This window comes from Cupressus sempervirens, chromosome 6 (assembly GCF_028749045.1).
Source record: "Cupressus sempervirens isolate cs-2001-9-10 chromosome 6, ASM2874904v1, whole genome shotgun sequence".
In the NCBI taxonomy this organism is placed as follows: domain Eukaryota; kingdom Viridiplantae; phylum Streptophyta; class Pinopsida; order Cupressales; family Cupressaceae; genus Cupressus; species Cupressus sempervirens.
Window position 1 is genome coordinate 549,585,718 of NC_143123.1, and position 27,917 is coordinate 549,613,634.

The following is a 27,917-nucleotide window of genomic DNA, read 5'->3' on the forward strand; positions in this document are numbered from 1 at the left end:
GTCCTTGTGTTATGATCTTTGTAATGATGGTGTGCCATACATGAGTACATGCACATACATTTGTCAAGTGACTTGTGAGGCTTGATCTCCTGTGGTACTTCTGGGAGTTATGATTATTGGGGTTGGGTTGGGATTATGAATGCCTACAGATAGTCATCATTGGATGAGCATGGGTAGGGTAGGGTAACACATGGAGGGGCTTCTATCTCACAACCTGGAAACTATTTCCTGTTGGTTGGTAGAGTAAGTTTGATATAAGTGATAACTAAATAAATATACTTGGTGGTAATAAAATTTAAGACAATTAAAAAGTGGGAATTATGCACCTTCCTTGGGGAGTGTTGCTGCCTAGATTTGTGTTCCTTCTATTGGGGAATGTAGCTACCAAACTTGCTTGGGCTTGTCGATGCCAAGCGACTCTCCATGATGTCATCCCCTACATAGTATACCATTGATTTTCTAACCAGGACCTGTTATACTTGCATTGTTTCTTGATCTTGGTTTCAGTCATCATTATTGTCTGGTGTGAGTGTTAGCCATGGAAATTTTCTTTATATGTGTTTGTGGTTGGATCAACTCCATCAGCATGACAAAAGTGGACCTATAGGTTTCACGTGGTAGGGAGGTGTAGCTACCTTCACCACTGCTAGGGACCAATGTACAGAGACAATTCTTTATTCTAGTACAACTATTGCTTATGTTTCACTTCGTACTTTGGGTTCCAAATTATGTTATCTTGGGATTTATGATTTCATTGGAATGCTTGGATATCATGTTAGATGATGTTAGTTTAATTAACATCCTATATTTTGATATTTATCATATGTTAGATGACGAGTTTGATTTGTAGGATTATCTTATGCTATACTTCTAGCATGTTAGATTTCTTTGTTCTTATGTTGTAGTATGTTTTAGTAGTGACATCCTCATAAGACTACTTTAATGATCTTGTCGGTAGTTTTGGATGTTACCCATGGGGGATGGCTAGGACCTTTGAGGTTTCATGATGCTATTATGGCTAGGAGGAACTGCACACTTAGTTTGGTTGTTTCAGTTCATTGCAATGTTGCTTCTATATACTGTGATGTTGCTTTAGTTTCATCTTGTAGTAAAGGTATTCGAGTGTCTATGCCTTTATTTGTGGATCCAACACTCCCTAATGTGGAGGAAATTCATTCTTAAGGTTTGTACTTTAATATTTTTTGAATTCTTATTTTGGATCCTCACATGAAATTGTGCTTTCTCACGCGAGAATGCAAAAGTTCGCGTTGTGTGTTGGGTTTTCTCATGCAGTTCTTGGTACTTTCTCACATAAAACTCCATGCCAGTCTTGGGCATTTTGGCTATTGGACCAAGTACTTCCTCACACTATTTGGTGCATTCCCTCATGCAAAAGGTATGTTCTCACGTGGCTTGTTGCACTTCCTCATGCAAGATTTCTGTCTGTTGTTGGTCCTTGCATGAAAAACAGTGGGCATCTCCACTATTTTTTGGGGATCAATTCTTGGTGTTTTAAGTACCCTTTGGGTTTACTTAATTTTCCATGCTTTGATAGATCTTAGATACTTGGTTTTTTTTTTATCTTTAGTGTTCATTTCTTGGTTTGTGTATGTTAGTTTGGTAGTGTCATTTGGAGATTTGTTGGTTGCTAGGATTGTGGTTTAGTCTTTCGTTATGATCTTTGTGATCCTTGTATGTTGAGTGTCTCATACATCCATACTTGTTTTTAATTTTTTTTATCTTGACTTGTATTGAATCCTTGTTCCAAGGATCTTTATGCGGGCATTACATTAGGTGTAGGGGTTACTAATTGAACTCTTACTTCTTCTCTAGGTTCAGATCTTGGTTGTTCTCTTTGTTTAATAATTTGAACATCATTATACAAATCATTATTAGTCTCAACAAAAGTTTCAACATTTTCTATGATAGGCTTAGGATTAGCTTCCTCTTCATTAGAATTATAATCCAACATTCTTTCTTTGACTCCAAAATTTTCATCCACTTTTAAATTTATGCACTCAACAATAGCCTTATATCTTTGATTAAAACATCTATAAGCTTTTATTTTCAATGAATAACTAAGATTAAAATACCTTCATCACTTCTTGCATCAAACTTACCAATATGATCATCTCTCTTTATGTAACACTTACTCCCAAATTTTTTGAAATATTTCACTAAGGGTGCATATCCAAACCATTATTCATAGGGAGTCTTGTTTGTACCTTTTATGATTTGCACTCTATTAATTGTGTATACTATTGTATTGACTACTTCTCTCCAAAATGTCTTTGATACATCATTCTTAAACATCATGGCTCCCATTGCTTCTGTTAAAGACCTATTTCTTCTTACAAAAATCCCATTCTACTCAAGAGTTTTAGGTGTTGATAGTTGTCTCTTAATGCCACTCACTTCACAAAAAAATGTTAAACTCATTCGAGGTAAATTCTCCACTTCTGTCTAATCTTAAACATTTAATCTTTACTCCAGATTCATTCTCAACTCTATTCTTAAATAGCTTAAATTTCTCAAATGCCTTGGACTTATCTTTAAAAAACACTATCCACATCATCCTAGTAAAGTCATCAACAAATATCATGAAGTACCTTTCACCGTAGAATCCTCTTGTCTTAGTAGGACCACTTAGATCTATATGGACAATCTCCAATTTTGTTGTAGTAGATAACTGCTTGCTAGGAAAGGAGCTTTTCTTCTGCTTAGCCATAACACATTCTTTGCACACAACATTACTAGGCTTCAAAAATTTAGGTAAATCTCTGATAAAAAATGTACTACTAGTGGTCACAATATTATCTAAAGTTTATATGAAAAAACCTTTTATACCATAACCAACTATTACTCCACTTTTGCAATCAAACATGTCATCTCTGTAGGGTTTAGCTAAAAGAGGTTACCTCTAGATCTTATCCCAGTGCCAATAAACTTACCATGTTTATCCTTGACAATGCACATCTTCTGTGTGGATTGTAATTGATATCCCTTATCAACCAATTATCCAACACTCAATAGGTTATGATTTAATCCATCAATAAGATTGAAATCATCTATTTTAGTCTTTCAATCAAGAGTAATAGATCATATTCCCTTGATATGACAAGCTGTGTTGTTATCAACTCTAACAATCCCTCCATCATGACTAGTGAACTTAACAAACTTATTCATGTCACCAGTCATAATGCAAATAACCACTATCTATGATCCAATCAACTTTATTTTCAACTTGTGAAACAAGGGATTTCTTTTCTTTGACTTCTTCTTTAATAGCTACAAGTCCTAACTCATCATCACTTTCACTTTGAACTCTTTCATCAGATTCATCATCTTCATTTTCATACAAACAACCTCTAAGCCTTCTAGACTTGAAATTCTTTTTATACTTTTTCTCTCTTTTAGGAAACTTAGAAGCATAATGAACAAATTCATTGCAAGTCCAACATTTAAAAATTCTCTTATCATCTAGTTATCTCCTTAGAAGCAAGGCAATTCCTTCTTCAATTCTCCTATCCTCCTCAGATCTAGATTTGTTGCTACTAGCATAGTCTCCATTGGTGCTTGCACTTTTTAACAAGGAAGGGAAAACACTTAATGCACTAAAATAAATTTCCACTCTAGGAAAAACTCTAGTATGCTTCAAGCTCACTTCTACTACTTCCAATCTTCCAAGAAGATTTTATCTAGTAAACTTTTAAGTGCAAGGTATCACTTTCTCAACCATCTATGTTGTCCACTTGAATGGTGGTGTTAAGGTTTCCAAGATTTTCCATATAATCTCATCTTCACCTTTAGATCCATTGCAAGACTTAATTCCTACAATAATTTTTGATATTCTACCAATATGGCTTCTTAAAGGTTCATCTTTTTGTTGATAACAATTATTCAATTTTACATTATCATTGATGTTACACAAGTATTATACTCTAACCGCACTACCAGGTGGAACCAAGCTCAAAAGACTCATGTATCAGCTAAGCAGAACACAAGTTCAGTGATCTAGTTGAAGCTAAGCTAGGTTGGTCACCAAAGGAATTCAATTATAACCAAGTTAGAAGTTCAATGTAAACCGAGTTAGGTCGATTACCAAGGAACTTAGTGGTAACCAAGTGACTTAGTTTTAGTTCAAGCCGACATGCATCAAAATATTTTTCTTTATTTATTATATTTATGCAAGTTGACTTAATGAATGTTAATTATTTATTTGTATGGATATTCAAGATGACTTGACATTGTATTTCATATATATAAAAGGTCAAGTTGTGGGATGAAATATAGAAGTTGTGAAAAGAAGATAAGATGTGAATTAAGAAGGATATCTTATTACGGGAAGAATATCCAAGGAGCTAAAAAGAATATTTTGGTGAGGAATTATTTGAATATATAATCTAGTTGTTTCATAAATTAAGTCAATCATTGTTACTCTCGAACAATTGTAACAGTGAAGAAATCTCTTAACAGAGTTGACTTAACAATCATTTTGTAAATCCTCTAACTAGGTGGCATTTCTAGATTGAAGTATCTTAAGACCTCTAACAAGGCCACTCCTAATAGGGTGATTCAAATATTTTAATAGGATTACACTTAATAGTGTTTTTTGTAACCTTTAACAGGGTTGGCTCTTAACAGGGCTCACTTTAGAAGAGTGAAAACTTGTAACTAGTTGTATTGATTTTCCCAAATTGAGTTTCCACGTTAAATCTTGGTGTCTCATGTGTTCATGTTATTTTCTTATTTCTTTATCTTTCTATAACTAAGTTACTGAAGGTTAATGCACATTAACATTTCAAGATTGCTTTGTTAACTGAGTTATGATCGATTTCTAGTTCTACCTGAACTATGAGTTATAAGAGAGTTTGTATTGACATCTAAGGGATTTGGAATTGTTTTAGTGGTAACTGATTCACCCCTCCCCTCTTAGTTACTCCTCCTATATTTCCAACAATTGGTATAAGAGTTCTTGGTGCTTGCAAAAAAGGTTTCAAGGACCTAAGATAAAGATCAAGATGTCTTACAGAAGAGAGATTCATAAGTTGAACAAAGATAACTTCAAAGCATGGCAAAATCTCATGAAGCTGCATTTGGAAAGTATTGGAGATACAAGCCTAAAATTCCTAGACAACAAGTATGTGAAACCTCTTGATCCTTTGATTGTGGATCAAATAGTATAAAAGAAGAATCACAACACAATGATAATTGACATTGCTTTTGCTCTCAATTATGCTGAATTTGACAAAGTCAAAGATTGCCCTACTACTCATGAAATGTGGAAAAAGATACAAAATATCTATGGAGGAAATGAAAATGTGAGGAGAGCCAAAGTAGAAAGTTTAAGAGGTCAATTTGATCAAATGAAGATGAGGGAAGATGAAAACAACAAAATATAGTGAAAGAATCAAAGAAAGTGTGAGTGCAAGTACAACCTTAGGAGGAAAAATTGAAAATGCAACTATAGTCAACAAGGTATTAAGAACTCTTCTTCCTATTTATGCAATTATAGTTTTAGCTATTCAAGAGATGAGATGTGATCCCAAAAATGAAATAACTTTGGATGCGCTAGTGAGGTTAACAAATTTTGAGTTGGATAACTTTGTTAACTATCTTCCTAGATCTCGCAACATAGAATCAACATTCCAAGAAAAACTAACCCTTGGGAGAAAGGGAGGAAACTCAAAAGGCAAACAATTTGATAGTTAAGAAGATAAAGAATTTGATGATGATATTGAAGCCATTGAAGCCCTACTTTCAAAGAGGTTACCAAAAGGAAAAGGTAAATATAAAGTCAAGATTCCATTGATTTGTTTTTCTTGTGAAGAAGTTGGTCACATAGCTACAAGGTGTCCAAAAAAGGAAAGTAAAGATGACAGAAAATCCAACAAGTTCAAAGGCAACAAAGATTTCAAAAGCTACAGAGACTACAAAGACAAAGGCAAGAGATCTTGTTATAGTGCTAAAGATTCTGACAGTAATAATGAAGATGAAATGGTATATATTACTATTAAAGATGAATTAGATGATGAGGATAATGAAAAGATGGCACTTATTTCTCATGTAAGCAAGAATGACATGTGGATAATAAATAGTGGTTGTTCTTATCACATGACCGATGATAAAACAAAGTTTGAACACTAGGAGCACTATGATGGTGGAAGTGTCCAGTTTGAAAACAATGAACCATGTTATGTAAAGGGAAAAGGCTACATTGCATTGACTAATGAAATCAAATGTGATAATGCCTAGTGGGTTGAAGGAGTAAGACATAATCTTCTAACTGAGGCACAACTAAACAATATTGGATTCAAGGTAGAATTCATGAATGGGAAGGCCAAGCTTGTGGATGGTAAAGAAAACCTTGTTGGAACGAGCAATCAGGTAAAAGGTAATTTATTTTATCTAGACTTACTAAGACTACATTTTTGCTAGCTTAGAAAGAGGAACCTGAGTCATAGACTGTGGGAACCAAGGCTTAGATAGAGGAAACCAAGTCTATAGTGCAACCCAAGTTAGAAACAATTCTAACGAAGTCTTAGATAGAGGAAGTTGAGTTGCAGACAGAGGAGATATTGAAGACCTTTGGAATGGAAGATTCCAAACCGGTATTGAAAATAGATTGATTCAAGTATGATAAATGTGTTTCAATCATTACTTTTTCACTAATGTCAAACTTGCTAATTGCTCGTAAGACAATTGCTTATATGATTTAAATACTATCATTTGTTTGATTGATGAAGAGGATTTGGTCAAATGAGGGGTGACACTAGAACCTAGAGGAAATGTTGAGTTATGATATGAAAATAAGTACAAGAATCAATTAAGACAGTGATATTATAGTGCATTGGTAATCTACTTAAGGTTGCAAAGGTTGATTACACTGAATAAGTTCAAAAGAATGAGTTAAATGAAGTTTTTCTATCAAGCTTAACATTCTACATAGTAGGTGCCAAGCAAAGATAGTACAAGATGAGCAAAAAATTAGTTGGAGCCGAGCAAAGTTAATTTCAATGTAAGTCAAGTAAAGTTTAGTTGATGCCGAGCACTAGTCAACTTTAGTTTGTGCTGAGTGTTTTGACAGTGGATGCTAAGCAACATAGTATGTGCTGAGCATCAGAAGCTAGTTAATGTTGAGTGTCAACATTATGAGAAAGATCAAGAATTTGATGAATCTAAGCTAACAAGTTTGATTTCTTGGATTGTGTGAACCATGTGGAAGATAAGGTTGATGAGCTAGTGACATAGAATCCATGGTAAACCTTTTTGAGGCAAATTCAAAGAGGATTGAAGGAGAAGTTTCTAGAAGGGAATGAAATAAAATGAGGGGTAGATTCATTGAATCCTACATAATCTAACCTAACCCTAAAATGGACAATAGAGGTTGAAGGATGAGATATCTTAAATCTCTATTTATAGAGATGGCTGGTCTGAAGCAAGGGTTGTCATGTGTGAGAACCTAAGGAAGACAATGAGTCTAAGGTATTGCTTCATTTAGTGACCTAATAGAAGAGACTACATTAGAAATCAAAGCAAGAAGGCTTAAGGGTATGGATACTTGAAGGGAAAACAAGTTATCAGAGCTAAAGAGTGTGAAAGCCAAGCATAATGGAGGACTGAAACACATATCTGTAATCTACAAGTGTGTTGTAAGTTGTTATCAGATCAAGCCTTACTGTTACTCTCTAATCATTGTGTCAGTCTAGGGTAAATCATTTGGATTAAGGTTGACCGAACAATCATTTGTAAATCCTTTAACTAGGTGACATTCCAAGTGAATGATCTAATGTCCTCTAACAAGGCTCACTCCTAATAGGGTGATTGAAATCCTTTAACCGGGTCACATTTAACAGTGTGTATTGTAACCTTTAACAGGGTTGGCCTTTCACAGGGCATCACTTCATAAGAGTGAGAATGAGTAGCATGTTACTATTGGTTTTTCCCTAATTGGGTTTCCACATTAAATCATTATGTCAAATGTGTTATTGAATTTGTTATGTTTCATGTTTACATTTCTGCAAATTGATTTTACAGTGACCTACAAGTTTAAGTGATTGCATAATCTAATGGATGCGTGCATGATGAGAACGTCTTATGGATATGGGTGCACTAAGTTGTGAAAAGTTTTATCTGTACATCTAGACCTTAGATAATTGATTCACCCCCCTCTCAGTTATTCTAAAGAATTTCAACAATTGGTATCAAAGCCACCTGCTTAAGAGGACTAGTTTGAAGGTACTAGAAGCAAAAGGACCAAGATTTCAAAAAGAGAGGTACCCAAGATTAATAGAGATAACTTTCTTGCATGGAAAAATTTGATGAAGCTACACCTAGGAGGTCTTGGAGATCATGCACAATCTACCATTGTTGTTGGGCATGCTAATCCTGATGGAGCTCTAACTACTAAAGATCTGAAAAAGAAGAAAGAACACAACCATACAATGTTGGAGATTACCTTTTCCCTAAGCTATGTTGAGTTTGATGATATCAAATGTCTTGATAGTGCAAAGAAAATGTCGGATGCTCTCCACACTATCTATGGAGGTGACAAGAATGTTCTAAGAGCTAAAGCTGAAAGTCTTAGAGGTAGGTTTGATGATATGAGAATACAAGAAGGTGAGAATATTGCTTAATATTGCACTAGGATAAAAGATGTTGTTAATGTAATAAGAGGAGCTATTGGTACAATAGATGATGGTATTGTACTAAGAAAAGTTTTGAGAACACTATTTCTTATATATGCTATTAGAGTTTCTGCAATACAAGAATTGATATGTATGCTAGGGATAATCTAAGTCTTGAAGGTCTAGTAGGTAGGCTCACAAATTTTGAGCTATTTAACTTTGATAATTATAGACCCAAAAATATGGAATCTGCTTTTAAAGTTAACCTGTCATCAAAGGAACTTGATGAGAAGAAGAAGAAGAAAAAAGGAAAAATATGTGTCCAGTGACAGTGATACACATGAGGAAGATGTAGAGCAACTTGAAACACTATTAGCAAAAAGATTTCACAGAGGTAAAGGAAAGTTTAAAGGTAAGTTACCTATCATGTGTTTCAATTGCAATGAGGTTGGTCATATTGCTGCTAGATGTCCACAGAAGAAGAATTACAAAGGTGGTGAAGAGTATAAAAGTAGAAGAGATGAAGACAACAAAGACTACAAGGACAAAGACAAGAAGTCTTGCTACATTGCTGAAGAGGAAACAAAAGATGGATTTGACAATCATGATGATGAAGTGGTGTATGTTGCAATAAAGGATGAGTATGATGAAGATAAGACAATTGTACTAGTGTCTTGTGTGAACAAGAATGACATAAGGATCATTGATAGTGGGTGTTCACATCACATACCTAGATAAAAGTAAGTTCATTACCTTGAATTATTATGATGGAAATAATGTAAGGTTTGGTAATGATGCACCATGTTTGATAAAAGAAAAAGTTCTATCAAGCTCACATAAAAGATTCTATGTGACAATGCTTACTATGTTGAAGGACTTAACTATAATTTGTTGAGTGTGTCACAACTAAATAATTTAGGATGTAAGGTTGAGTTTGAGAACAAAATTGCTAAGATATATGATACTGATAGAAAACTGATTGGAAAAGGTGATCAAACTAGAGGTAATCTATTCTAGCTTGATATAGAGGATGCTACTTGTTTAGTTGTAGAATTTTATTATGTGTGGTTATGACACAAGAGATTATGTCATGTTAATTTTGATAACTTGGTTAGTATCAGTAACATGAAAAGAGTCAGAGATTTTCCTAAGTTGAAAAAGCTTGACAATATAATTTTCAAACAATGTCAGTTAGGCAAAATGATAAAGTCAAGTTTTAAGAGCAAGAATCATACCTCTAAAGGAATATTAGAGATTGTTCATACTGAACTGTGTGGACCAATTGAAGTGCAAAGCTACAAAGGAGATAAATACATTATGCTATTTGTTGATGATTATTCTAAAATGATGACAGTTATGTTCCTGTAACAAAAATTTGATGCTTTTCAAATTTTTAAGTGGTACTTAACAAGAGTTGAGAAGGAAATAGGTAAAAGTATGAAATGTTTGAGATCTGATAGAGGAGGAGAATTTACAGCAAATGAGTCTGAGATGTTTTGTAATGATAGAGGAATCAAAAGAAAAACATCTTCTCCTAGAACCCCTCCACAAAATGGAATTGTTGAAAGGAGGAACATTTCTATAATGGATTGTGCTAGGACACTCATGATGGAGAAAAATGTTGCTTTGAAACTCAAGAGAGAAGTTGTAAGTATAACTATTTATACCTTGAATGGAGTACAAGTCAAGAAAGGTACTCATTCAACACCTTTTGAACTATAGTATAGATATTCACCTATTGTAAAATATTTTAAGGTATTTGGAAGCAAATGCTATATTCTCAAAGATTTCAAGAATGGTAAACTAGATGCAAAAAGTGAAGAAGGTATATTCCCTAGTTATTTCACAAGAAGTAAAGCTTATAAGTGTTTATATACTAACACTAACAAAGTTGTGAAAAGTGCAAATGTGAAAATTTGATGAATCTACAGAAGTATATGAGGTTGAACCTATGAAGGAACTAGAAGAATACAAATCATTTGTATACTTTTATGAAGGTATGCCTACTGAAGAAGATGTTGTAAATCAAGTTGCAAACTAGCAACAAGTTTCAGTGACTACCAAGTAACATACTATGAATGTCGAGTTGCATTCAGGAACTGAGCTACATTTAGGTGCTTAGTTACATAATGAAGTTGAGGCACATTATGATTCAAAGATTAGTGTACATGAAAGAGATGTTGAACTACCTAACATAGAGATACATAGTGATTTAGAAGTTGAGAGACCAAATGTAGAAGCCAACATTGAACTAAGATTGTCTAAGTATGTTAAGAGACATCATCCTGTTGCACAAATCATTGGAGATAAAGATGCTAGACCAATGCCAAGGAGCAAATTGAGAAATGACACATGTTTGCTGAGCATGAAAGAACCAAAATAGTGAAAGATGCCTTAGAATTTGTGGACTGGAGTAAAGCCATGGAAGAAGAGATTGAAAAAATTGAAAAAAAAAGACATGGACTCTAGTTCCTAGACCAGATGACAAAATTGTGATTGGTGCCAAGTGGGTATACAGAAACTAGTTAGATGAAAATGGTGAAGTCAAAAGGAACAAGGAAAGATTAGTTTGTAAAGGATATGCACAAGAAGAAGGGACAGACTATGGAGAGACATTCACTCTTGTTGCAAGATTGGAAGGGGTAATAACTCTTCTTGATTACTTTGCATACAAAGGTTTTAAAGTTTATAAAATGTATGCTAAGCCTACATTTCTAAATGGTATATTGAAGGAAGAGGTTTATATAGAATAGCCAGAAGGATTTGTTGATGCTAACAACAAAAACATGGTATTTAGACTACACAAAGCTTTATATGGTTTGAAGCAAGCACCAAGAGCATGGTATGAGAGGCTTCATAATTATCTTGTGAATATTGGATTTGAGAGGATTGATGATAACAATAATCTATACTTGAAGATAGAGAAAGGAAAAGGTATTTTGTTATCTAAAATTTGTGTTCATATATCATATTTGGAGGTCAAGATACTTTATGTAATGCTTTTGCAAATGAAATGAAGAAAGAATTTGAGATGTCTATGTTTGGAGAGATCAAGTTCTTTGTGGGTTTACAAGTACATCAAATGAAATATAGTATATACATCACTCAATCAAAGTATGTTAAGGAGATACTGAAAACTTTTGGATTGGAAGATTCCAAGAAAGTGAGCACACCCATGGTGAAAAGACATAAATTGTCAAGCAATAATGATTTAGCTGAGGTGAATCAAACATTATACAGGTCTATGATTGGAAAATTACAATATGTAGTACATAGCAGACCTGATATTGCATTATTAATAGGGATAGTTGCAAGATTCCATACTAATCCCAAGGAGAATCACTTGATGGTAGTAAAGAGAATAATGAGATATCTGAAAGGAATAGAAGAGTATGGTCTATACTACAAGCAAAATGAGAAATTTGAATTGAGAGCCTCTATTGATGCTGATTGGGCTGGAAATATTGATGACAAAAAGAGCACCAGTGGAGGAAAATTTTTCTTAGGCAAAAGACTGGTTACTTGGACTACCAAGAAAAATAATTGTATATCTCAATCTACTGCTAAAGATAAATATGTTGTTGTTGCGATAAATTGTACAAACATTGTATGGATCAAACATCTACTCAAAGGTATGAAGGAGGAAATCACTAAACTTGTGATAATTTATTGTGATAATACAAGTGCTATAAATATATCTAAGAATCATATGGTGCATACAAAGACTAAGCACATTGCAATCAAGTATCATTACTTAAGAGAATTAGTTCAAGAGAAAGAGGTGAAGATGGAATATGTTAACACAAAAGAGAAAATTGCTGATATCTTCACAAAAGCATTACCTAAGGATGCTCATGAGTATCTAAGAGGTAAAATAGAGGTGATAGCTCTATCAAAGGCTATCTAAGAAACATGAGGGGTGCCCTGCATCAAACAAGTTGATTGACATATGTTACACATTGATGCAGTGTATCTTACCTTAGGAGCTGCCTAAAGTAATCAAAGAGATGGAGCTATAAATTAGTCACGAGCAAGGTGACAGAGGGAGAAACTAAAAATATTCATAACTACATATGAAGATGACAAGTCTTTGGCATTGCTATCAAAGAGGGAGAAAATGTACTGAGAGTTAAAGTGTACTGAGAGATGAAAGCTGAGGGAGTAAGTGCATTGAGGGAGGAAGTGTATCTACTGATTACATCTACCTATTAAGAGGGAGATAATGTTGAGGGAGATATAAGAAGTAATCAATAGGGAGTCATAAGGATGAGTTGATTAATTGTTTGTTGGCCAGAACATAATTTTGTAACCTATTCAGAAGATGAACGTTCCTGATAGAGGGAGAGATTTCAATACAAGGAATTATTTTCTTTTTGGTATTTTTTTGGTCTTACTGATTAAGTTTGGTTAGTTTGGTTTGCCATCAATGAAAAAGAGGGAGATTTTTGAAAATAGATTGATACAAGTATGATAAATGTGTTTCAATCATCGTTTTGTCACTGATGTCTAGCCTGCTAATTGTTGGTAAGACAATTTCTTATTGATTTAAGTACCATCATTTGTTTGATTGATGAAGATGATTAGATCATATGAGGGGTAACAAAAGAACCTAGAGGAAAGGTTGAGTTATGATATGAAAAGAGGTACAAGAATTAGTTAAGATAATGATATTATAGTGTATTGATAATCTACTTAAGGTTGCAAAGGTTGGTTACACTGATTAAGTTTAGAAGAACATGTTAAATGAATTTTGTCTACCAAGCTTAACATTCTGCATAGTAGGTGTTGAGAAAAGATAGTGCAAATTGAGTAGAAAATTAGTTGGAGCTGAGCAAAGTCAATTTCAGTGTAAGCCAAGTGAAAAAGTGTAAGCAAAGTAAAGTTTAGTTGATGTTGAGCACTAGTAAACTTTAGTTCATGCCAAGTGTTTTGATAGTGGATGCTGAGAAACACAATATGTGCCGAGCATTAGAAGCCAATTAATGCCGAGTTTCAACATTATCAGAAAGATCAAGAATTTGATGAATCTAAGTTGACAAGTTTGATTTCTTGGATTGTGTGAATCGTGTGGAAGATAAGGTTGATGAGCTGGTGGCATAGAATCCATGGTAAACCATTTTGAGGCAAATTCAAAGAGGATTGAAGGAGAATTTTCTAGAAGGGAATGAAATGAAATGAGGGGTAGATTCATTGAATCTTACCTAATCTAACCTAACCCTAAAATGGACAATAGAGGTTGAAGGACAAGATATCTTAATTTTTTATTTATAGAGATGGCTAGTTAGAAGCAAGGGTTGTCATGTGTGAGAACCTAAGGAAGACAAGGAGTCTAGGGTATTGCTTCATTCAGTGACCTAAGAGAAGAGACTACATTGGCAAGCAAAGCAATAAGGCTTAAGGGTATGGATGCTTGAAAGGTGCACAAGCTATCAGAGCTAAAGAGTGTGAAAGCTAATTAGAATGGAGGACTAAAGCACAAATCTATAATCTGCAAGTGTGTTGTAAGTTGTTATCAGATCAAGCCTTACTATTACTTACTAATCATTGTATCAGTCTAGGGTAAATCCTTGGATTAAGGTTGACCTAACAGCCATTTGTAAATCCTGTAACTGGGTACATTCCAAGTGAATGATCTAAAGTCCTCTAACAAGGCTTAGTCCTAATAGGGTGATTGAAATCCTTTAATCGGGTCACATTTAACAGTGTGCATTGTAACCTTTAATAGAGTTTGCCTTTCACGGGCATCACTTCAGAAGAGTGAGAATGAGTAGCATGTTACCGATGGTTTTTCTCAAATTGGGTTTTCATGTTAAATCATTATGTCAAATGTGTTATTGAATCTGTTATGTTTCATGTTTACATTTCTGCAAATTGATTTGATAGTAACCTACAAGTTTAAGTGATTGCATAGTCTAATGGATGCATGCATGATGAAAATGTCTTATGGATATGGGTGCTCTAAGTTGTGAAAAGTTTTATTTGTACATCTGGACCTTGGATAACTGATTCACCCCCACCTCTTAGTTATTCTAAAGGATTCCAACAACCAGTTGGAACACCTATGTCTACTGGACATAAATTATCCAAGGAAGATGATTCAAAAGAGGTAAATTAGACTACCTATAGATCTATGATTGGAAAACTTTAGTATTTTGTTCACACAAGACTTGATATTGCATTAGTAGTCAGTATAGTTGCAAGGATCTCTGCAAATCCCAGAGAAAGTAATATGATGGCAATCAAAAGAATTATGAAATATCTAAAAGGTACTTAAGACTATGGTCTATAGTACAAGAAAGGAGGAAAATTTGAGTTTAAATCCTTTACTGATGTTGATTGGGTTGGAAGCATTGATGACATGAAGAGCACTAGTGGAGGAGAATTCTTTCTTAGAAAGAGGTTAGCATCTTGGACAAATAAGAAGCAAAATTGCATCTCTCAATCTACAATAGAGGTAGAATATGTTGTCGCAACAGTTAATTGTTCCAACATAATGTGGTTGAAGAAACTATTATCAGGAATGAAGGAAGAAATTAGGGATCCAGTGATAACACAAGTGCAATCAACATATTGAAAAATCCAAAGATGCACTCTAAGACAAAACACATTGCAATCAAGTATAATTTTCTAAGAGAATTAGTTCAAGATAAAGAGGTTAGATTGGAATATGTCAACACAAAGGAGATGGTTGTTAACATATTTACCAAATCATTACCTAAGGATGCATTTTTGTATCTAAGAGGAAAGCTAGGGGTCATTCCCCTATCTGATGCTCACTAGAGTATATATTAGTGATGCATCAACCAAGCTTCATTGAAGAACCATCAAATTGATGGAAAGAAGTTAGAGCTCATTACATATGAATTAGTACATCAGGTATATTATAAAAGCACCGTATTAAGTATTTGGCATTTGATGTCAAAGAGGGAGAGAATCATGTCATATATTCATTAAGAGAGATTGGAATAATCAAAGAAGAACTAGAGGCAGTAATCTGCAAGAGGGAGAACTTGGTCTGATGGAGTATGAAGATAAGATAGCAGAGGGAGAATCTCAGATAGAGTTCTCATGGATGGATAGAGAATCATAATTAAACTAAGGATATTTTCTCCAAATTTTTCTTTGCTTATGACATTTGTTGCCATCAATTCCAAAGAGGGAGATTGTTGATAACAATTATTCAATTGTATATTATCATTGATGTTACACAAATTTTATACTATAACTGAGCACTGCCAGTTGGAACCAAGCTCATAAGACTCCTATATCAGAAAAGTAGAAGACACATTTAGTGATCCAATTGAAGTTGAGCTAGGTTAGTCACCAAAGGAATTCAATTTTAACCGAGTTAAAAGTTCAGTGTAAACCGTGTCAGGTTAGTTACCAAAGAACTCAATGGTAATCGAGTGACTCAATTTTGGTTCAATCTGACCTACATCAAAATAATTAATTAATTTTATTATGAAATTTGACTTAATGGATGTTAATTATTTATTTTGTAAGGATATTTGAGCCTACTTGACATTGTATTTCATATATATGAAAGGCCAAGTTGTGGGATGACATATAGAAGTTGTGAAAAGAACATAAGATGTGAATTAAGAAGAATATTTGATTAAGGGTAGAATATCCAAGGAGATGCAAGGAAGATTTTTGATCAAGAAGGATCTAGAGGATAAACTAGAAAAATGATTTGAATTTGCAATCGAGTTGCTTCATAAATTAGTTCAATCATTGTTACTCTCTAACAATTATAGTACTAAATAAATCTCTTAACAAAATTGACTTAATAGTCATTTTGTAAATCCTCTAATAGGTGGCACTTCTAGATTGAAGTGTCTTAAGACTTCTAACAAGGCCACTCCTAATAGGGTGATTCAAATCCTTTAACAAGGTCACACCTAAAAGTGTGTTTTGTAACCTTTAACAGGGTTGGCTCCTAACATGGCTCACATTAGAAGAGTGAGAAGTTGTAACTAGTTGCATTGATGGTTTACCCAAATTGAATTTCCATGTTAAATCTTGGTGTCTCATGTGTTCATGTTATTTTCTTATTTCTTTATCTTTCCACAACTAAGTTACTGAAGGTTAATACACATTAATATTTCAAGATTGCTTTGTTAACGAAGTTATTGTGGATTTCTAGTTCTAACTAAGTTGTGAGTTATAATAGAGTTTGTATTGACATCTAAGGGATTTGGAATAGTTTTAGTGGTAACTGGTTCACCCCTTCCCTCTCAGTTACTCCTCCTATATTTCCAACAGTTCCATCATCTTAGCATCTTCAAATAAACTAATCCAATTCTATAATATTATTCTCTTAGCATGCTTATCACCTTTAAAAGTAGATTCCAAGGCTATCCAAATTTCATGAGATGTTTCTTAGGATTTTATCTAATCATATTCATTCTCAGGAAGAGATGACAATAATGATTCTCTTGCAAGCATATTGCACATAAATAGATCTCTTTCAACTTCATTGTATTCTTCAAGTTTGCTTTATTCCACAATACTCTTTTCATTCTTTGTCATTAGCCAGAATTCTGGACCCATACATAAAAAATGAGTCTTCATCTTCTCTTTCCAGTTGTCATAGTTAACTCCATCAAACTTAGGACTTTCTTTTTTGAAATTACCCGTCCTTGATCTCCTTAAGTTGTTAAGCTTGTCCTTTAAGGACTTGATGCTCTGATACCAATTGTTAGAAAGTAAAGTCACCAAGATAATCTAGAGGGGGGGTGTGAATAAATTATGAAACTAATAAAACATTTATCAACCTTATTAATCCTTAACCATGTGAACAATATAACCAGCAACCATAAGAAGATAAACATACACAATAACACTAGATATATTTACTATGGAAACCCTTGATCATAGGGAAAACCCTGGTGGGGATGGTACCCACAAAATGATGTACTAATATAAAATTTCCTTGTAAGAGGATGTAATCTGTTAGGAGCCAATGAGATAAATGTAAGGAAACTTGCAACAAAGAATATAACCATTTCCACATAACCCATAATAGATTTGAAATAAACATTCAATTGAAATCCACATGCTAGAGAATAGACAACATACCCACAAAAATGTGACACAAGATATACCCTAGGAAACCCTTGTTGAGGAAAAAACCAGACTCCAAAAGCATCCATCACCATGTATTATTCAACAAAAACACAATTGCAATACAACCATGGAAGCCTTCAAAGCCATAGCCACAACCAAACAATCCATGTGAACAAACATGAATACGCACATCCCATGCCATGCTTTCAACCTTCACAAATGCTCCTTTGGGTAACTTGTCAAGCCTTGTCTCAGCCAACTCTTTCCCTTTTTCCCTTCTATCTTTTCCTTATCACTACAACTACCCTTGTGGCTGCTTATATAGTAGCAAGTCCCACAAAATCACCAAGTGGTACTAACCCATTTACCCCACATTTAATATTTTAAATTTAATTCTTTTCCCCAATATTAAATAATTACATGAAATCTTATCACAATGTTACAATACAATTCATCAAGTATATCCCATGGGAATCTTTACATATTGCACATCCATCTAGGTGCAACATTATATAATAAAATAAAATAATACCATATAACAATATTATGCAATGTGTGCAACACCCATAATCTCAACAGTCTCCCATTTATTGTATACATTGCAAAGGGTCAATCTGTAGCCACATAAAAAAAAAAGGGAACAATCACTCCTAGCATATCCACCATCATGGATCAAAGTACACAAAGTGCTCCATCCTAGTACCTGCAACAAAATAAAAGTATCCAACATCTCAAACATGAATGAAGCCACCTCCTATTATGCCACTGCCACCAAACATACATAGAAGCCATCCAAAGAGAAAGCTAGCAAACATGTCACATTAGAATATCATAAAATCCTATACCAATTGAAATTCCAAGCACAAAAATATGATCCAAAGGTAATCACATGTATTTATAGTTGTCAAAATATCCATAGCTGAAATAACACCCACAACAAGTGCAAAACCCATCCAACTATCCATACCTCCAAAGGTATACCAAGTGAATCTCACATCATCAACATATCCAATCTGTAACCTACAATCACAAGCCTCAAGAGCAATACTTACCACATATATACCAAGAAGCTCCCATTGCAAAAGATAATATCAAATCTATAACCAATCTATTCACAACATCTCTAAAGAAGTGAATCCATATAGTCTCAAGGACATCCACAACACATAAAAAAATAACCTGCAAGAAAAAATCTCATAACCAATCTCCAATGCTCTCTTAAGTTCTCCACAACCAATAGAGGAAAGAGATAAAGGAACAACCATGTCATCTCTCACATGACATACATGAGCACAAACTAGTGATTACAATCTCTAGCCAATCTCAAATCTAATGTAAGCAAAAATCAAACATCCAGGAAGATAACCCAGACCAAAGAGAAACCATGCAAATCATAACTTGTATCATGTTCTTCTACACACACCTCTAGATGTAAATTTTGCAAATATGATCTCCTCTATAAAACCTCAACAAGAAGCCACAACAACACCCAAACCATACCATATAACTAATTCTGGATGTAAGCCTTTCACAAAAAGATCAAACCCATAAACCATTCTTTATCTAAGGAATATGCCCAATTTAAAAACATCTCCCAAACTCAACCAACATAACAACATATGCAAATGGAGATCACCAATGTTAAACCATCTCTCAAATTAACCCTCCAGAACTAACTCATGTACCATAGCTCAAGATCCATATCCATGAAAGATAAGCATAAACATAATGCACCTAGAGAAATAATGGGCTATACCTCTCAAGTAGAAAAAAATGTTGAGTAGACCAAGTGTAGGGAATGAGAATGCTCATCAAGATATCCAAGTCCCCAACCAAGACTCATATAAGAACAATCTCCTCTCAAGTCCATATCAGGTGAATGCCCCTCAAACTTCCTGCTGAAACCAAAAAATTATCCCAACAAATACTTCTCTAATCCAAGAAAAATCAGCATCACCACCATCTCTAAATATCCATGAGCACCTATAACCAATCAATCAATGCCAACTCCAAATGAAATATAGAAATATCATGAAGTATCTAGCTTATGATCAATGCACTCAATACCAAGCAACTAAACCAAGATCAATGTCAAAGTTCCAACCATGGCCTCAGGAACATAAACGAGACAATATGATTGACCATCTCAACCAAAGAGATAATATGCTCCATATGAACATACTATAACATGTCACAACTCTAAATGTGTATCAAGAGTATACTGTGACATAAAAAATGAAGCCATCCTAACACCAAGAATAACATGCCAAATGAAAGTATAAACCACATCTTTACCAAGAACTCCATTAGTCCTCAAGATGCAACCATCTTCACACACCATGAAGAAAACCATCTCCACATACCATGAAGAAAAAAATGCACCATGCAAATGTCAAAGATTCTTCTGCAGCAACAAGATCTAAGACAAATCTCCAACATTTGCAAACACTCAATAAATATATCAATGTTAAGAACTCTCACTCAACCATGGTACCACGTCACCTATGGCATCATAAAATCCATCTTGTACATTAAGATCCTCTAGGTCTATACACACAACCAAAGTGTCAATACCAAGTGAAAACAAGATCTCCAAACCAAGAAGATACAAATGAAACTAGGAACTAATCCTACACTATCACCTCATCACTATGACAAACTCCTACTAAACTATGTATCTAAGCTATCCATGACATCATGATGAAAAAACCATCATATAACCATGAGAATAACCAAGGCATCAAACCATCAAAGAACTCAAAGTGCACATCATGAGATCCTCAAAAGAAACTAAATAACTATGATCCTTAACCAAGAAGATATACCACCATAACCAAATCATGAATCTAAACCAATGAACATCAAGGATCTACCTGTATATCCAATCATGTCATGCGAAAATCCATGGCACCATGATCACATCCCTGAAGTGAGCATCCGACTCTCAATATATCCAACCTATCACCATAAAATAGTCAACCACAATCCTCCACCATAATTGTACATGGTAACAACATCTCATCCCTTCTACATGAAGAAAAAATTAGTAAATGATGTGACTTAAGGCATAGACAACCAAAATCCAAGCCACCAATTTGAATATGCATCAATAATGAAAGATCAATAAGCAAAAACAACCCATAACCAAGCTATAAATGCAACCTGTAAGTATAGACCGCTTACAACACTGCACAACTTGTAGACCCAACAAGTCATCATACATATCCAAATCAAATACTGATAACTATATCATCATGAGATCAATCTGAAATATGAACTAAGTATACAATGACATCAAATCTTAAATCTCCAAACATACAATGTCATAAACTCACAATGCTACCATAGTCAATATATACCATAAACTATTTAGATCAATATATCACCAAATAAACCATGCCAAACCTGCACCAAATCTAAACCAATATGTAGAACTCTCCAAGAGCTTTTCATTGACTGCTCGAAGTCTAAAAACCAACTCTGTATGCCCAAGTTATGCCTTAATTTATGCTCAAAATAAACAACATCTAAGTTTCAAGCTCTTGAAACCTGACAAAATTTCAAAATCATAGAATTAAACCTACACCAAGTTGTAGTGCTCTGAATTAGCTTTTCAATGCCTATAAGAAGTCTAAAATTTGATATATTAAGAGAAAGTTATGACCGTTGTACTAAGATAGTCTTTTAACCATTTTCACTGTGATTTTTTTATAAAAAAATTCTGACGAGGTTAAATTTGACGGTCATCACAGGCTGAAACTAAAATAACTTTTTCATTTCCTCTGAACATGGCCAAACTAGGGCATATTATATATCAAAATTTATGGAAACATCGACCTGGATCCAATGGTGAGGTTTGTTTTTATCCAGAAGATTTCTACAAGCTCCCCCTAAAACCTCCATTTAAATGAAACATCCAAAAAATTCATATGTCCAACAATTTCACATGCCCAAAATTTACCAATATCCCATCATAATAGCAAACCCAAAAAACCCTCAGATATGTAATAAACAACTCATATATCTAGCCCTTTTCTTTTATCCTCTCATGCATTCCCATGGATTTAATCTTGGGTTACAACAAAAAATCTTGGCTTTGATACCACTTATAAGGAAACTTGCAACAAAGAATATAAACATTTCCGCATAACCCATAATAGATTTGGAATAAACATGCAATTGAAATCCACATTGAAGAGAATAGACAACAGACCCACAAAAATGTGACACAAGATATACCCTGGGAAACCCTCACTGAGAGAAAAACCTAGCCTCCAAAAGCATTAATCACCATGTATTATTCAGCAAAAACACTATTGCAATACAACTGTGGAAGCCTTCAAAGCCATAGCCACAACAAAGCAATCCATGTGAACAAGCATGAATCCACACATCCCATGCCTTGCTTCCAACCTTCACAAATGTTCCCTTGGCTAACTCGTCAAGCGTTGTCTTGCTCTACTCTTTCCCTTTTGCCCTTCTATCTTCTCCTTATCACTACAACTACCCTCGTGGCTGCTTATATAGTAACAAGTCCCACAAAAAAACCAAGTGGTATTACATAAACCATGTGCTACCTAACCTATTGACCCCACATTTAATATTGGAAATTTAATTCTTTTCCCCAATATTAAATAACTACATGAAATCTTATCACAATGTTACAATACAACTCATCAAGTATATCCCATGGAAATCTTTACATGTTGCACGTCCATCTAGGTGCAACATTACATAATAAAATAAAATAATACAATATAACAATATTATGAAATGTGTACAACACCCATAATCTGAACAATACATTTAGTACATATCAATCTCTATTCCAACCTTGTTAGGAGTTGCATCGATCTTGTTAGGAGTTGTAGAAGACAGATGGACCCACTGTCCAAATAACTTCAGGGGCAACACTACCAAACTCATTATTCAACTAATATTTGTATTACTCCTTGAAAAATAATAGAAATGAAATAAATTGAAGTCCTCTTTCCTCTTGACTAGACCAAACCTCTTTTGATCTCAATACCAAATCACCAACTTTGCATCTAATAATCCCTTATATTGATTACTCGCATTTACCAAGTACTTCACATATCAAATAATCACTTACTCATGTATATTATTATCACAAGGAAAATACCCTTCATTTATACCATATCTTCAAAATAAATCTCTAAGTCAGCCTTAAGGATTTCCCAATTAATTACAATAGGACCCCAATAAGATATTACAAAACCCTACATCTTTTTGCAATTACAAATCATTTTCGGCTCATAGTAAATACAAATTTTCACATGTGTGACCTCTGACCTTGAACACACATTGACATCATCATCAAGATGTCTATTGTCACTGTCTAACTTCACTCATCACACTTCCATTCCTATTAAGAGATACACTCTAATCACCATAAACTACTTCTCGGGTACTCTGTCTATACAATGTCCTCTATAATTCTTGAATAATTGTCACATGTCTTTGACTCTTTGTATGCATGCTTGTCCACTTCATCAGGACATAATGTAGATCATATCCTCAATTGCATTGAACCTCGTCCTCAATATATAGTCTATACAACCTCTTTCTCTATCTACTACTCTGTCAATCTTTACAGAAAAATACTATTTTGAAATCAATGACAAACACAGTCATGAATACAACATGTCAATCTCCTTAAAATTTATATAAATGATTAGGATACTCCCCCAAAGGAATACCATCAACATTCATGCTAACATCTTCCTACCATTGTTAACTAATGCCCCTTCTAGCTATCCATGCACTAACTCCTTACAAATCTCAACTTTGTCGAACCCATCAAACAAGGGCATCCCAAAAAACTTCCTAGGAAGCCTACCAATCTGAATGCCAAAATTCTTGAAATAGCTCTCTATGAACCCACCTCTATATTGAAGAAAAATACTTCAAATTTGTTCTAATTTACCACTTAACTTGAGACCTTGTTATAGGAATCTAGGACTTTCTTCATAATATTGGCTTACTCCATCAACGCTTCCCCAAAGAAACATGTATCATAAACAAATTGAGAGTGTGTAATTGCCTCAATACCCTTGGCTATCAAAACAATTTTCCATTGCCGAAGCTCTCACTTTCTAGAGATAGATTGAACCAACCCTTTTGCCAAAAGTATAAACAAGAATAAAGAAATAGGACAAGTACTGAGACCCAATAGTTTGACAACATACATTTAACCCATTTTATCCATCCTTCTCCAAAAACCAATTTTTTTCATAACTCCAATAAGGAAGCCTTTGTCCACCCTATCATACACCTTCCTAATGTCCAAATTCAACATCATTCTACATTTCTTGCTCGGGTGGAATGAATTACTTCATGAGCCACAATAATCCCATCTATAATGCTCCTATTTGGAGTAAACCCATTATGTTTGAGGGAGATCAACTTGTCTAACAATTGCTTCAACCTATTGGTTTCCACCTTATAAATGATCTTATATACTTTATTACAAAGAGATATAGGTTAAAACTCATCAAAGGAGGATGACCTCTCCTTCTTCAAAGTAAGAGCCACCAAAGTATTGGTAAAATATTTAAGAATGAATCCATCTCTTCTTGATTCCTCCACAACTACCAATAGGTTATTCTTCAATAAATTGCAAAAGTTTTAGTAAAAGAAATCTTGAAACCCATATGGGCTTAGGGGATTTCTCACCCCCCAAAAAAAATACAACTTCCTTTAGTTCATTATCCACTCCATCAACATCCTATTATCCCCACTAAAGACTAAACTAGGGATAACCCCCAAAACCTCATCCTGATTTGTACCTCTTAACTCTTTATCTATGGTCCAAAGCCTCTCAAATAATATCATCACCTCCTAGTTGAAGATAGTGGGGTATTTCATAATTCCCCCCCACCCCTACTAGTGATAAAAAATTTTTTGTTAATGTACTTCCTTGATTTCAATGAACTGTGAAAATGTCTTATTGTTAGCATGAATACTGATGGTATTCCTTTGGGGGAGTATCCTAAGCATTGTTAGAACACTTGGGGAGATTGTTAGCATGATTGACATGTTGCATTCATGACTGTATTTATCATTGATGTCAATATAGTAGTAATTATGTGAAGACTGGCAGAGTAGAAGATAGAGATCATGGTCATACAGACAATATTTTAATTATCTAGAGATGTGTGGTTAAGGACATGTTCCATACTATGTCTTGATAGCGAGATCAAGTGCATGTAATCTAAGTCGAAGATATACAGAAGTTATATGTTATTTACAGAGAGCAGTGTAGAGATAGAGTGCTTGGAAAGTAGTTTTTGATGATCCTATTATATCTTCTAACATAAATATAATCTGGAGATGTGTAGTTATACAGTGATGAAGGACAGCTTGATGATGATTTCAATGAGTGCTCAAGTCTTGGTGTTGCACATGTGAGAAGTTGTATATTCTATGTACCGATAGTGCTATATGGTTGTGAAATAATTAATTATCTTATTTTGGTCCTATTATAATTAATTGGGAAAGCCTTAAGGCCAACTCAAGGATTTTTTTTGAGGAATTGGTATAAAGGAAAGTATTTTCTTTGTTTATGTGTGGAATGTGAAGTGTGAAAAGGAAGTGTGAAAAGGAGCAGAGTAATTGGTAAATGTGAGTAAGTGATCCAAGGGATTACTAGATGCAAAGTTCATGATCTAGTATTGAGATCAGAAGGAGCAAAAGCCTGGTTGATAGGACAAAGAAAGAAGGAGTAGTAAAAATCAATTCTATTATTCTAAAAAGAAAAATAAAGAGATCATTTGAATAGTGGATTCATTAATCTTGCTCTTAAAGCTATTTGGACAGTGGGTCCATCTGCCTTCCACAACTCCAAATAGGGTTGGCACAACTCCTAATAGGGATTCAATGTCTCCTAACAAGGACTGATATGTGATGAATGTATTTCAAAAACTCCTAACAAGGTTCATCCTCTAATAAGGAATATTTATATGAGTACATCATCTTGTGGGTACCATCACCACCATGGTTTTCCCTCTGATCAAGGGTTTCCCTAGTTAACATATCTAGTGTTATTGTGCATGAGTATATTTTGTGGTTTCTAATTATATTGCTCATATGGTTAAGATTTAATAAGGCTAATAATTATGATAATAGTTGGATAATTGATTCACCCCCCATCCTCTTAGTTATATTGGTGGACTATATATTCTAACAATTGGTATAAGAGTGTTAGGTCCTTGAAGGAGAATATTAACAACTTTGGGAGATCATTGGTGAGTCACTTTAGAAAAGATATTCCTAAGTCTAATGGAGGAAATTTTGACACCTAGAAGATGGAGATTCTTGGTGAGTTATCAAATTTGTGTAAAGAGCATAGCTTTGAGTTTCCAGATCTAGAATCCTTTTGTTGCATATAAAAGAACAAAGGCACATGTAAAGATAGATCTAGATCCAAAGAAGACAAGAAGATCAAAGAAGGTGTTGATTTTCTTATGAAAAGAAGCCAAAAGGTATGAAATTTTTTGTTTGTTGGACATGTAAAGAGTTTGGTTATTTTTTGTCTAGATGTCCTAAGAGAGTAAGAAAAAATAGAAAGAATTCATTGTCTAATGAAGATGAAGAATTTAAACCAAGTATGGAAATATTCTTGAATGACTATGATGATGAGCTTGAATTGGTTAAGAAAGATAAAGTAACAAAAGAGATAGCTTTGGTAGCTATTGTTCATCTAAAGGCTAACCATGAAAATATGGAAGTTATCATTGAGGCTAACAATGATTTGCAAAATGAGAATCAGATTGAAGAGAAGAGATATGAGCCTAGAGCATAAGAAAGAGTTGAGTTGACAACTCCAAAATATATCAAAGAATCATCCTCCTAAATAGATCATTGGGAGTAGAAATAGTAATCAGGTAAAAGAAGAAGTATGTGAATTATGTTTGATTTCTCAAGTTGATGAAGCATGTAAAGGATATTCACAACAAGAAGGAATATACTATGAGAGGACATATGCCTCTGTAGCCAGAATGGAAATAGTAAGATTGTTCTTGGCTTATGCAGCAAATAAGAAATTCAAAGTGTATCAAATGGATGTCAAATCAGCCATCTTGAATGGAGAACTTGAGGAAGAGGTATACATTGAGCATGATGGAATTTACAAATGGGAAGATTTACTTTTGAAGTGGGGTGGGGGTGGGGTGAATAAGAAGTAACTAATTTTAACCTTTTCAAAACCTTTAAATTGAAATCATTCACATGCGTCTAATTCATCTAATAAACATGAAAGTAAAGGCATGCATGAAAATGTATAACAAATGAATTTGGTAACCCAGAAACCCGTCAAAATGAGAAAGTAAAACTGGGGTGAGGATGACACCCACAAAGTATCACTACAACAATATGTAATTGTTCAAGGTTACAAAGTTTGACCACTTCCAATGGTCTGCCTTGTGAAAGGCTTGTCTTGTTAAAGACTTTACACCCTGTTAAAAGTGACCTGATTAAAGGATTTTCACACATTCACTTGGAATGCTACCCTATTAAAGGTTTTAAAATCCTGTTAAGGATCTACAATATGGATGCTAAACCAATATAACTGCTAAACCAACCTATCAACATAGGATTTCCATTCTCTCAATACAATGGTTAGAAAGTATAGAAGAATGTCTTGACTTGATGACTTGCAATCCTCAATTGTTGATTCCAGATCCTTGTTCAGCTCTGTTTGCTCTAATCCTTGCTTGATCTGATATGTCACTCTTCGAAACTCTGATCATCTATTCTTGATCAACTAAATTTTGCAATACTACTCTGTTCTTTCTAAGTCTTTAAACATCCCTCTGAACTTCGCTATAACTCACCCATACACTTCTCACACACACATACATAATGGGGTTAATTTCTCCTTTTAAAGACTTCAAAGCCTTAGGGTTAGGTATGAATCTACGATCAATATTTACTCTTCATTTCTCACTCAATTCTTGCACTTTTCCTATTGGTTGCATACCTTCTCCATTTTTCTTATTGCCTGTATGCTGATTATATAGGTAATGCAAAAGATTCGATCTTATCCTCAAGATCCTTCGAGATTCATCCTATGTCAACTTCAAAAATGGTTTACATATGAGTTTGTGAAGATACAAACTCATATGCTGATTCTATGTTACTTGGCACTTACTAATTATTAATGCTTGACACATATAGAAATTCTCTTTCACTCGACTCCTA